A 10,347-nucleotide genomic window follows, 5' to 3' on the forward strand; every position below is an offset into this window, starting at 1 on the left:
ACAATTCGATTATAAATTTGCTTTCTTTTAATACTAAATTGAATAAATCATGACGGGCAGAGGTAAAGGTGGTAAAGGTTTGGGAAAAGGAGGCGCTAAGCGGCATCGTAAAGTGCTTCGTGATAATATCCAAGGTATTACGAAACCCGCCATCAGAAGATTGGCTAGGCGGGGTGGAGTTAAACGTATATCCGGTCTAATTTATGAAGAAACCAGAGGTGTATTAAAAGTATTTTTGGAAAACGTTATCAGAGACGCCGTCACTTATACCGAACACGCCAAAAGGAAAACCGTTACTGCCATGGATGTAGTATACGCCCTCAAACGCCAAGGACGAACCCTATACGGATTTGGCGGTTAAATAAAGTATTATATATGCTGACCAATTAAAACAGAACAACGTATCTATTCAACTAAAGAAAACAACGGTTCTTTTCAGAGCCACAAATTTACTAGCATAAAAAAAGAAATTTATTATTCGAAAATGGACTAAGATGACGTTAAATTTTATTAAATATCTGCTCCTTTCATCTAAGATTTACTTGTAAAGTAACAAATATACTGCATTATAATAGACGATCGTAATATAAAAAGATAGATAAAGTTTAAAATAAGATTTCATAATAAATGTTAGGTTAATGACAAGAATGTAAATGATGGTGAACAATCGAATACCGAATCTTCGTTGAAGCTTTAATATAGTTTTCCTTTAGAGAGAAAATACTCCGAGATAAACTTCGCGTCGATGAGCTTGGAGAATCCTTAAGATTTCAAAGAAGGTACGGTAGTTCTACGCACGTATGTATGGAGATCGCGTTCCATGTATTTATTGACTTTAGATAACTATTTATGAAAACAGATTTCAACTAAAGAAGCAAAATATACTATAATATATATGAGCATTGTATCGATACAGAAGGGTTTGACACGATATTCTTATAGACGTCTCGATATCGTTGCTCACCCGATACGTTCGATTGTAACCCAGAGTTCGGATGGTGTTAAGAAACCGTTAAATAAGAAGTATATTAGTATAGGATCGGTTAATTTTCATGTCATTGTTTTCTTACAGTTAATTCGACAACGGTACGTTTCGATATAGATTCGTTTTGGACAACGAACAATCTGTACCGCATCAATTAGGAATAATATGTCTCGTTTCTCCAATAATAGCATTAGATCTGTACGGAATTGCATTTATATCAAAAGACGATATATCGGGGGACGTAGATTTGAAAAGATATATTTTCATAGTTATAACCGAAAGTCTATAACTCGAATGTAAATTGGTAGTTTCGACGGAATCGAGAGCAACGCTTGATTTTGTGCTTCCTTCTAAGACGATAGTCAACGTAAAATTTATTGGTAAAGTTTGCTACTTCTACTACGTTTTATCTTTTAACGCCTCGAACATAAATCGTATGATATTCTAAAGGATTTATGTATTTAATATGAGAAATAAGTAAACGGTTCCAAGCTCGATGAACGTTTCGACGAAGCCGGAATATGGAACGTCGTTCGCGCTCGACCGTTCAGTCCTCCGTTCGGCTCATATCATATAGGGTACGCATTAAATGAGAGCGACCGCCAGACAGTTAAAATACGCGAACGAGAAGCATACGCACGTACGTAACTTTGTCAAACGAATCGTGATTAGAACGTTCTTATAAGAAAATTAAGAAATTATATCAGAATGTCGGACGTCGATATTAGCGGACAAGCGGTTTCTCCTTCGTCGAATCAAGGGAGTGGAGGAAATTCCGCCGCCGTTGTTAACGCATCGTCAACAGGCACACCGGCCGGGTCGAATTCATCTTCGGTGTCGGCTACGGGAGCCGCATCAGCTACAGCCGGTAGCGCAGGTTCGTCTGCAGGAGGGAAGAAAGAAAAATCCACTTCGAGCAAGGCGAAGAGTTCTAAATCGAAAGTTAGTCATCCTCCGATCGCTGATATGGTAACGAGTGCAATTAAAGGATTGAAAGAGAAAGGCGGAACTTCCTTCAGAGCTATTAAAAAATACATAGCGGCCAATTACAAAGTGGATGCTGACAAATTATCGCCCTTTATAAAGAAATATATAAAGACGTGGATCGCTTCGGGTGTTTTGGTACAAACGAAGGGCAAAGGAGCTTCCGGATCATTTAAATTAGCGGCTTCGGCACGTAAAGCAGGAGGTACGACAGCCGCAGGTACGAAGAAAAGAAAAACGGCCACTGCCAAAACCGGACAGAAAAATAAACGAAAACCAGTAGGAGGTGCCGCGACAGCTACGACAGCCGGTGGTAAAAAAGCGTCTGCCAAAAAAACCTCAGAGAAAACGGAAAAAAAGACGACCGCCGCCTCCGCCTCAACTAAGAAAACCACAGCTAAAAGTAAGAAAGGTGAATCTGCAACTTTGGCCGAGAAAAAAGCTTCTGCCAAAAAAGCCGTCGAAAAGAAAACAGGAAAGAAATCTACCGCCGCCACGACTACGTCCGCTTCCAATGCCGCCGCTAATAGTTCATCTTCGAAAGCAGCAAAAAGCAACACGGCCGCAAGATCCCCGAAATCGCCTTCCAAAGCGAAAAAATCTAATAAAGCCGGACCTACGAAAAAGCCCAAGGCGCCTAAACCGAAAAGTGCTAAGACGACGACCTCAACTGTTCGTGTTGCCGCTGGTGAAGGTGCGAAAACTAAAAAACCAGTATCACCAAAGAAAAAGAAATAAAACTATTTCTACTACGTATGACGATATATTAAACAGGCGACACATTTCATCGTCAGATCAAGAAGACACGGAGTTGAAAATTACAAATATCCCGACACTCCTGGACGTGCTACGACTTCCCTAAAAAATACGTTCGTCCAAGACCGTATTTTTTTAATAGAAAAAAAAAACGGTTCTTTTCAGAACCACAATATAACTTTATAAAAGAAAGAATATTTATATAATTTATTTATTATCTTATTATTACTTAAATGATTATTTTCTAGATAGAGCCGTAACTAATTAGGGAACCGATCGATCGATACTCTAAAACAGTAATAAAGGAATATTCAGTACAGATCAGATTATTTATAAATTTTCTAGTTAATATTTATTCTTTAATAAGAACGCGTATTCTAACTTCTTTTTTATACGATTTTGTTGGCCCTGAAAAGGACCGATATTAAAGGGCGTATGCAAAACTTTAAACGGTTTGCGTTATCTATTTGGTTTTGCTGTCTGTCTTTTTAGGCAATAATACTGCTTGAATGTTAGGCAAGACGCCGCCCTGGGCAATAGTAACGCCAGATAACAGTTTATTCAATTCCTCGTCGTTTCTGATGGCCAATTGTAAATGCCTAGGGATAATCCTTGTTTTCTTGTTGTCTCTAGCGGCGTTACCCGCCAACTCGAGAACTTCGGCCGCCAGATATTCCATTACGGCAGCTAAGTAAACGGGAGCACCGGCCCCTACGCGTTCGGCATAATTTCCTTTCCTTAGAAGTCGGTGAATACGACCGACAGGAAATTGTAATCCCGCACGATTGGAACGAGACTTCGCCTTTCCCTTCACTTTTCCGCCTTTACCACGTCCGGACATGTTAATCTCGATCGTTGTTAGATACTGCTCACCTTTAAATCAAAAACGGTACTGGAAATTTCTTACAGATCGGCCTGGAATTTTGTCCGCGAGCCAAACTCGTTATATCATACGCGACCAATCAGACTCTAACTCGGGCTATGGGCGGGGCTTAGAAGTGTTCCTTCGAATGTTATAAGTTCTAGAATTAAAGGCATTTTTTTAGTTAAGTACTCTTTGAGGTACGTGAGACGTCGGGATTTTTATTTCGAAATGCCACCGAAGACAAGCGGTAAGGCGGCCAAGAAAGCCGGAAAAGCCCAGAAAAATATCTCTAAGAGCGACAAGAAAAAGAAGCGCAGGAGGAAGGAAAGCTATGCGATTTACATATACAAAGTTTTAAAGCAGGTTCATCCCGATACGGGTATCTCCAGCAAGGCCATGTCGATCATGAATTCTTTCGTGAACGATATATTCGAAAGGATAGCCGCCGAAGCGTCGCGTCTCGCCCATTACAATAAGAGATCAACGATCACGAGCAGAGAAATCCAAACCGCCGTTAGGTTATTGTTACCCGGTGAGTTGGCTAAGCACGCCGTTAGCGAAGGTACCAAAGCAGTCACCAAATATACCAGTTCTAAGTAAATTAATTCACATACCTATGTGTGTTTCAATATACTACTTACCTGCAAAATCGGTTCTTTTCAGAACCACAATTGGATATACATTTTAAAAAATGAAATGTTAAACAGTAGCTGACATTTTATAAAAACAGAATTTTCAGATATATATATATATATTGTAGTTATTGTATTGAATTATATTATATCATTATAATCTGTTATATAGTAAGTATATAGAATAAGTTTTGTAAAAATGGTACGGCCCGAGATTGTTATTTAAAAATAAGGTAAAGTATTTCTGGAGTGACTTCGAAAATATGTGTATTCATTTTTATTACGTTTATGACTATATGATAATTAATTTATTTTTCCTAACTGTGGCTAATTGTGGATTGTGGCTAATTTCTACACGATAAGTATTAATCACGGGAACGTCTCGAAATGAACAAATAGGAACTGTAATTAATCAAGAATTTAGAATGGAACTATCGTCCTAATATAATGAGGATCGTCAAAGAGAAGATACTTTTTTTTTCGTTTACTAGGTTGACCTTGCTTGGGGACAGTGGAACTCAGTGGAAAATCGCTGATGGTGGGTGAGGAGGATAGGCCTGTGGTCAGAATCGATATCTTGGAGTACTTGCAGGTCAGAGGCTTGATTCGAATTTTGATAGATAAAAAAGTCAATTATTGTCGGTCGATTGGAGGAGTAGTGAGTTGGTTCGCTTGGAGCAATAAGCCCAAGTTCCAACTCATCTATTATCCCGGCCGATAGTAATTCTTCCAATAGCTGTGTGGTTGATGGCGTTGAAAATGGCCTGAAAATCTCCTTGGTCATCTGAATATGTTCCGAAGAGTATTTCGCCAATGGAGATCGGGTTCGTGTTCTAGTGGAATCCAGACCAGCCAGACGACTGTTATCTTGAGTTCCCCGTACATGAGTGGGGGGAGGAATTGGTCTTTTGGGTTTGGTTGTTTTTGGAGTAGGTCGGCACTTGCATCCCGAGTAATTTGCGGTGTATGGTTCTCAACAGTTGGTGCATTTCGGCGGGGAATTTCTGTCTTTGGGACTTGACGTAGGCCGGAGTGGCTTTACAGTTGGCCGATGAATGACCGTAGAATTGGCAGTTAAAACGTTGAACGCGCCTGCCGTTGCCGCGCTGGGCTTGGACTTTTACCACCTGATTCATTAGGCGGTCGACCGCGAAGATACGGCGTTCCTCTCGAGGAACCGACCAACATGGATTGGATTGAAACCGAGCTTCATGAGCGCGGTTCGGACTTCGAGTTACCATTACGTCGAGAGAGAAATATAATATATTAGCTGACCCCGCAGACACTCCGTACCCTGTACTCAATGGATAAATAAAGGATTCATTCTATCAAATTCTTCGTTCAAATCACTTTCGAATCATCCTTAGGAACATTCTGATATCGGAAAACCTTATCCGTAGTCGATAAACGATATCTAACGGATGAATTATAGAAAATGGCCAATAAGCGGCAAATATCCGATCGTAAGGGTGCACCATCGTTTCGGCGAATCATTCTTTTGGAATCTTACGTTCTACAAGCAAAACATTTATTCATAGGTATATACCGATAATAACGAACGGGCCGACGTAACAACCTAAAATGTCCTGAAATACGTGAGAACAGTTTTACTCCGATCGCCGTATCGATATGTGACAGTATCCATCCTATGAAGGATCTTTACATTCTACTAGCATAATTTTATGGATCGGAATTTTCCGACTTTTAAAGAACGTGATCGGCAGTCTAGAAACGGCCTGAGGACGTATTAACACGAGAGGTTAAAATTATTGCTTTAGAAGTTCACGTTGTCTAAAGCTAAAGTTTATTCATCGGAACATTCCGATAATAACGAGAACGGGCAGACGTAAAAACGAAAAATTTGCGCAACGTCCGTATAAACGATCTGTTCTAAAACACCCATACATTTCCGATAGCTGGCGAGAGACCCGCGCTTAAATCGTGTGCGCTTCTACGTGGGGCGATACGAGAGACGGATACGACGGGTCGGGTCGACCGGCGCTGTGACACTTTTACCGAGTGGCTTTTGATCAGCGAAGGTGGTATTACATATTATATGTTAATATATAAGATCCGAACCGTATTTTTTTATTTATCTAAATAAAAAGCGTATTTCGTCGTGTTATTATATATTCGTAACGCTCTCGCGATTTTGTATCGTCGTTTCGTTGTTCTTCCTGGTCGGTTTTTTTCGATATATCGGGAAGCGTACGACGACGACGACGGTATCACTGCGAGATCGCGAATTCGGCGGGAACATTCGGCTTCGTTAGAAGAAGATGATCCACGATTCATATGCGATTGGAATTATTATTTTTATGGACGTATCGGTTTTTCATCGGAACGTTCATAAAACAGCAACACATTTTGCGATAGCTCTCTGCTCTCCGAGCGAGAATAAAATAAAAAATCACGAAACGTTTCTCGTACGAGGTTTCCTTGTCGCTTTATATATTTCTATCTAGCGAAGGGTTCGGAGAGAATGTTTTTCGAGGTCTTATAAACGCCGAACGATATTTTGCGGCATCCAATTTTCGACGTAGTCGACGATCGTCGTCGATAATCGAGATAATTGGGTGCCTAGTCGATCGGTTGTGTATAAAAAAAACAAAAGATGTGTCTAAGATGATGATATCGTTTTGTTTTATTAGACAACTAATATTAAAATGTAAGAGCGTGGCGCCTCGGACCGGTTTTTCCGTCGTCTAGGCGCGCTATCATGCACCTCCTTTTTATTAGTCGTCGATATATATTATATATCGTCGTCTTACGCACACGTTTCTTTATAAGTCAAACTTATAAAATAAACTGTGTCTGTATTTGTTTTATCTGCTTCGTGTCGATAAAATAATAAGAACAGTTCCCTGGTTGATCCTGCCAGTAGTCATATGCTTGTCTCAAAGATTAAGCCATGCATGTCTCAGTACATACCGAATTAAGGTGAAACCGCGAAAGGCTCATTAAATCAGTTATGGTTCCTTAGATCGTACCCACAATTACTTGGATAACTGTGGTAATTCTAGAGCTAATACATGCAAACAGAGCTCCGACCAGAGATGGAAGGAGTGCTTTTATTAGATCAAAACCAATCGGTTTCGGGTTCGCGCTCGTCATCGTACAACTTGGTGACTCTGAATAACTTTAAGCTGATCGCACGGTCTCGCACCGGCGACACATCTTTCAAATGTCTGCCTTATCAACTGTCGATGGTAGGTTCTGCGCCTACCATGGTCGTAACGGGTAACGGGGAATCAGGGTTCGATTCCGGAGAGGGAGCCTGAGAAACGGCTACCACATCCAAGGAAGGCAGCAGGCGCGCAAATTACCCACTCCCGGCACGGGGAGGTAGTGACGAAAAATAACGATACGGGACTCATCCGAGGCCCCGTAATCGGAATGAGTACACTCTAAACCCTTTAACGAGGATCAATTGGAGGGCCAGTCTGGTGCCAGCAGCCGCGGTAATTCCAGCTCCAATAGCGTATATTAAAGTTGTTGCGGTTAAAAAGCTCGTAGTCGAATTTGTGTCTCGCGCCGCCGGTTCATCGTTCGCGGTGTTAACTGGCGTGTTTTTCGCGAGACGTCCTGCCGGTGGGCTTAGTCGTGTCGCGTCGCCGTCGCGCGTGCGTTTCGGCGTGCGTGTTGTGCGCGTCGTGGTTACGACGGCCCAACTCAATCCTGCCGCGGTGCTCTTTACTGAGTGTCGAGGTGGGCCGGCACGTTTACTTTGAACAAATTAGAGTGCTCAAAGCAGGCTAAAATTTCGCCTGAATACTGTATGCATGGAATAATGGAATAGGACCTCGGTTCTATTTTGTTGGTTTTCGGAACCCCGAGGTAATGATTAATAGGAACGGATGGGGGCATTCGTATTGCGACGTTAGAGGTGAAATTCTTGGATCGTCGCAAGACGAACAGAAGCGAAAGCATTTGCCAAAAACGCTTTCATTGATCAAGAACGAAAGTTAGAGGTTCGAAGGCGATCAGATACCGCCCTAGTTCTAACCTTAAACGATGCCAGCTAGCGATCCGTCGACGTTCCCTAATATGACTCGACGGGCAGCTTCCGGGAAACCAAAGCTTTTGGGTTCCGGGGGAAGTATGGTTGCAAAGCTGAAACTTAAAGGAATTGACGGAAGGGCACCACCAGGAGTGGAGCCTGCGGCTTAATTTGACTCAACACGGGAAACCTCACCAGGCCCGGACACCGGAAGGATTGACAGATTGAGAGCTCTTTCTTGATTCGGTGGGTGGTGGTGCATGGCCGTTCTTAGTTGGTGGAGCGATTTGTCTGGTTAATTCCGATAACGAACGAGACTCTAGCCTGCTAACTAGGCGCTTTTTGACATCCTAAAGGCCCGCCGGCCGCGTTGCTTTCGGGTTTCGCGGTTCGTGCGCGGTTTTTACTGTCGGCGTACAAACTATTCTTCTTAGAGGGACAGGCGGCTTCTAGCCGCACGAGATTGAGCAATAACAGGTCTGTGATGCCCTTAGATGTTCTGGGCCGCACGCGCGCTACACTGAAGGAATCAGCGTGTCTTCCCTGGCCGAGCGGCCCGGGTAACCCGCTGAACCTCCTTCGTGCTAGGGATTGGGGCTTGCAATTGTTCCCCATGAACGAGGAATTCCCAGTAAGCGCGAGTCATAAGCTCGCGTTGATTACGTCCCTGCCCTTTGTACACACCGCCCGTCGCTACTACCGATTGAATGATTTAGTGAGGTCTTCGGATCGACACGCGATGGCGTTTCGGCGTCGTCGATGTGTAGGAAAAGATGACCAAACTTGATCATTTAGAGGAAGTAAAAGTCGTAACAAGGTTTCCGTAGGTGAACCTGCGGAAGGATCATTACAGTGTGTTGTTATGCCTATATATATATAATAGGTAAACGTACAAGTCTGTAAAAATCATTGTCGAACGTTAAAGAGCCATCTACGAAGTTCGGAAGTTCCGATCGAATTTCGACGTCGTCAACGTAGCTGTTTTCGGGTACCTATAATATATGGTTTTAAAAGATGTACGCCCGAAAGCGGAGATATATACGATGAAGATGTTGTTATATAGGACGACGAGTAATAATCGTCGGCCTACGACGGATTTCGTTATAAATGGACAAATCGAGCGCAAAATAAAACGATTTTGCCAATTATATTTCTAATCGACGTTTCGATCCTCATATCGACGAACATATACGATGATCGGTAATGTGATTAGTTTACGAAAATCTTATCACCCTTCGTTTGTTTCATTCCAAAAGGGTGAGATTTAGTTTACGAAAATATTGCCAAACTATGATCAGCGTATGCTCTTTTGTTGTCGTACGAGGTGAGACGACGAAAATTTACAACGAACGTCACCATTTCGAGTAGTCTGTCTCCGCTCCTCTCGTTGTGTGTAGTGGAGAAGACGAAAATAAACCGTAAGAGCGTTTTAAAGTCGACGGCGGCTGCGAAAGGGGCGCAAGCGCTGTCTATGACGTGAGCGCGCGTCGTCGTCGTCGTCGTCGTCTTATAATAGAAACGTTTCGATATGCGTTTAAAACCTAACTTAAAAAAAGATTACCCTAAACGGTGGATCACTTGGCTCGTGGGTCGATGAAGAACGCAGCTAATTGCGCGTCAACTTGTGAACTGCAGGACACATGAACATCGACATTTCGAACGCACATTGCGGTCCTGGGATCTCATACCCGGACCACTCCTGGCTGAGGGTCGTATCTCATTTCAAGACTGCTCGGATTTTCTTTGATCTTCGCGATCGACGAGAAATGTCTGAGCGTGCTGAGCGTATAAGCGCGATTCGATCGCGACGTTCTAAAACGTGACAGCGGACCCGTACGTGTGACCTAACTCTCTCGTACGGGTCGTACGAATATGAAAGGGATGAGACGTGTTTAAAACGGTCGTTCGCACGTTTTTGTGATAAACGTAGCGCGCACCATTAATACGATCGTCGTATCCGATAAAATTAGTTTTTAATCGACGTCGGATCGTAGGTGCGTTGTCTCTCGAATACGAGGGAGAAAACACCGTTTTTCGACGGCGCGTCTTTTCCATTCTAAACTTTTATATTTCGTATTGGCTCCTAATCTTCATTATTATGATGATTACGAGCGCCACGCATATT

The 10,347-nt window shown here is 42.6% G+C and overlaps 2 non-coding genes across 2 annotated transcripts; both read left to right on the forward strand.

The window, feature by feature from the left end:
* Positions 1-7,083: 7,083 nt before the first annotated feature.
* On the forward strand, positions 7,084-9,072 carry LOC143206304 (small subunit ribosomal RNA). Its single transcript, XR_013008287.1, has one exon. It is a non-coding gene; the product is annotated as a small subunit ribosomal RNA (ribosomal RNA).
* Positions 9,073-9,780: 708 nt separating this feature from the next.
* Positions 9,781-9,935, forward strand: LOC143206303 (5.8S ribosomal RNA). Its single transcript, XR_013008286.1, has one exon. It is a non-coding gene; the product is annotated as a 5.8S ribosomal RNA (ribosomal RNA).
* Positions 9,936-10,347: the final 412 nt, after the last annotated feature.

Source organism: Rhynchophorus ferrugineus, unplaced genomic scaffold (genome assembly GCF_030347505.1).
Source record: "Rhynchophorus ferrugineus isolate W39M unplaced genomic scaffold, kcgeb_rfMv2 rfM639, whole genome shotgun sequence".
Classification (NCBI taxonomy): domain Eukaryota; kingdom Metazoa; phylum Arthropoda; class Insecta; order Coleoptera; family Curculionidae; genus Rhynchophorus; species Rhynchophorus ferrugineus.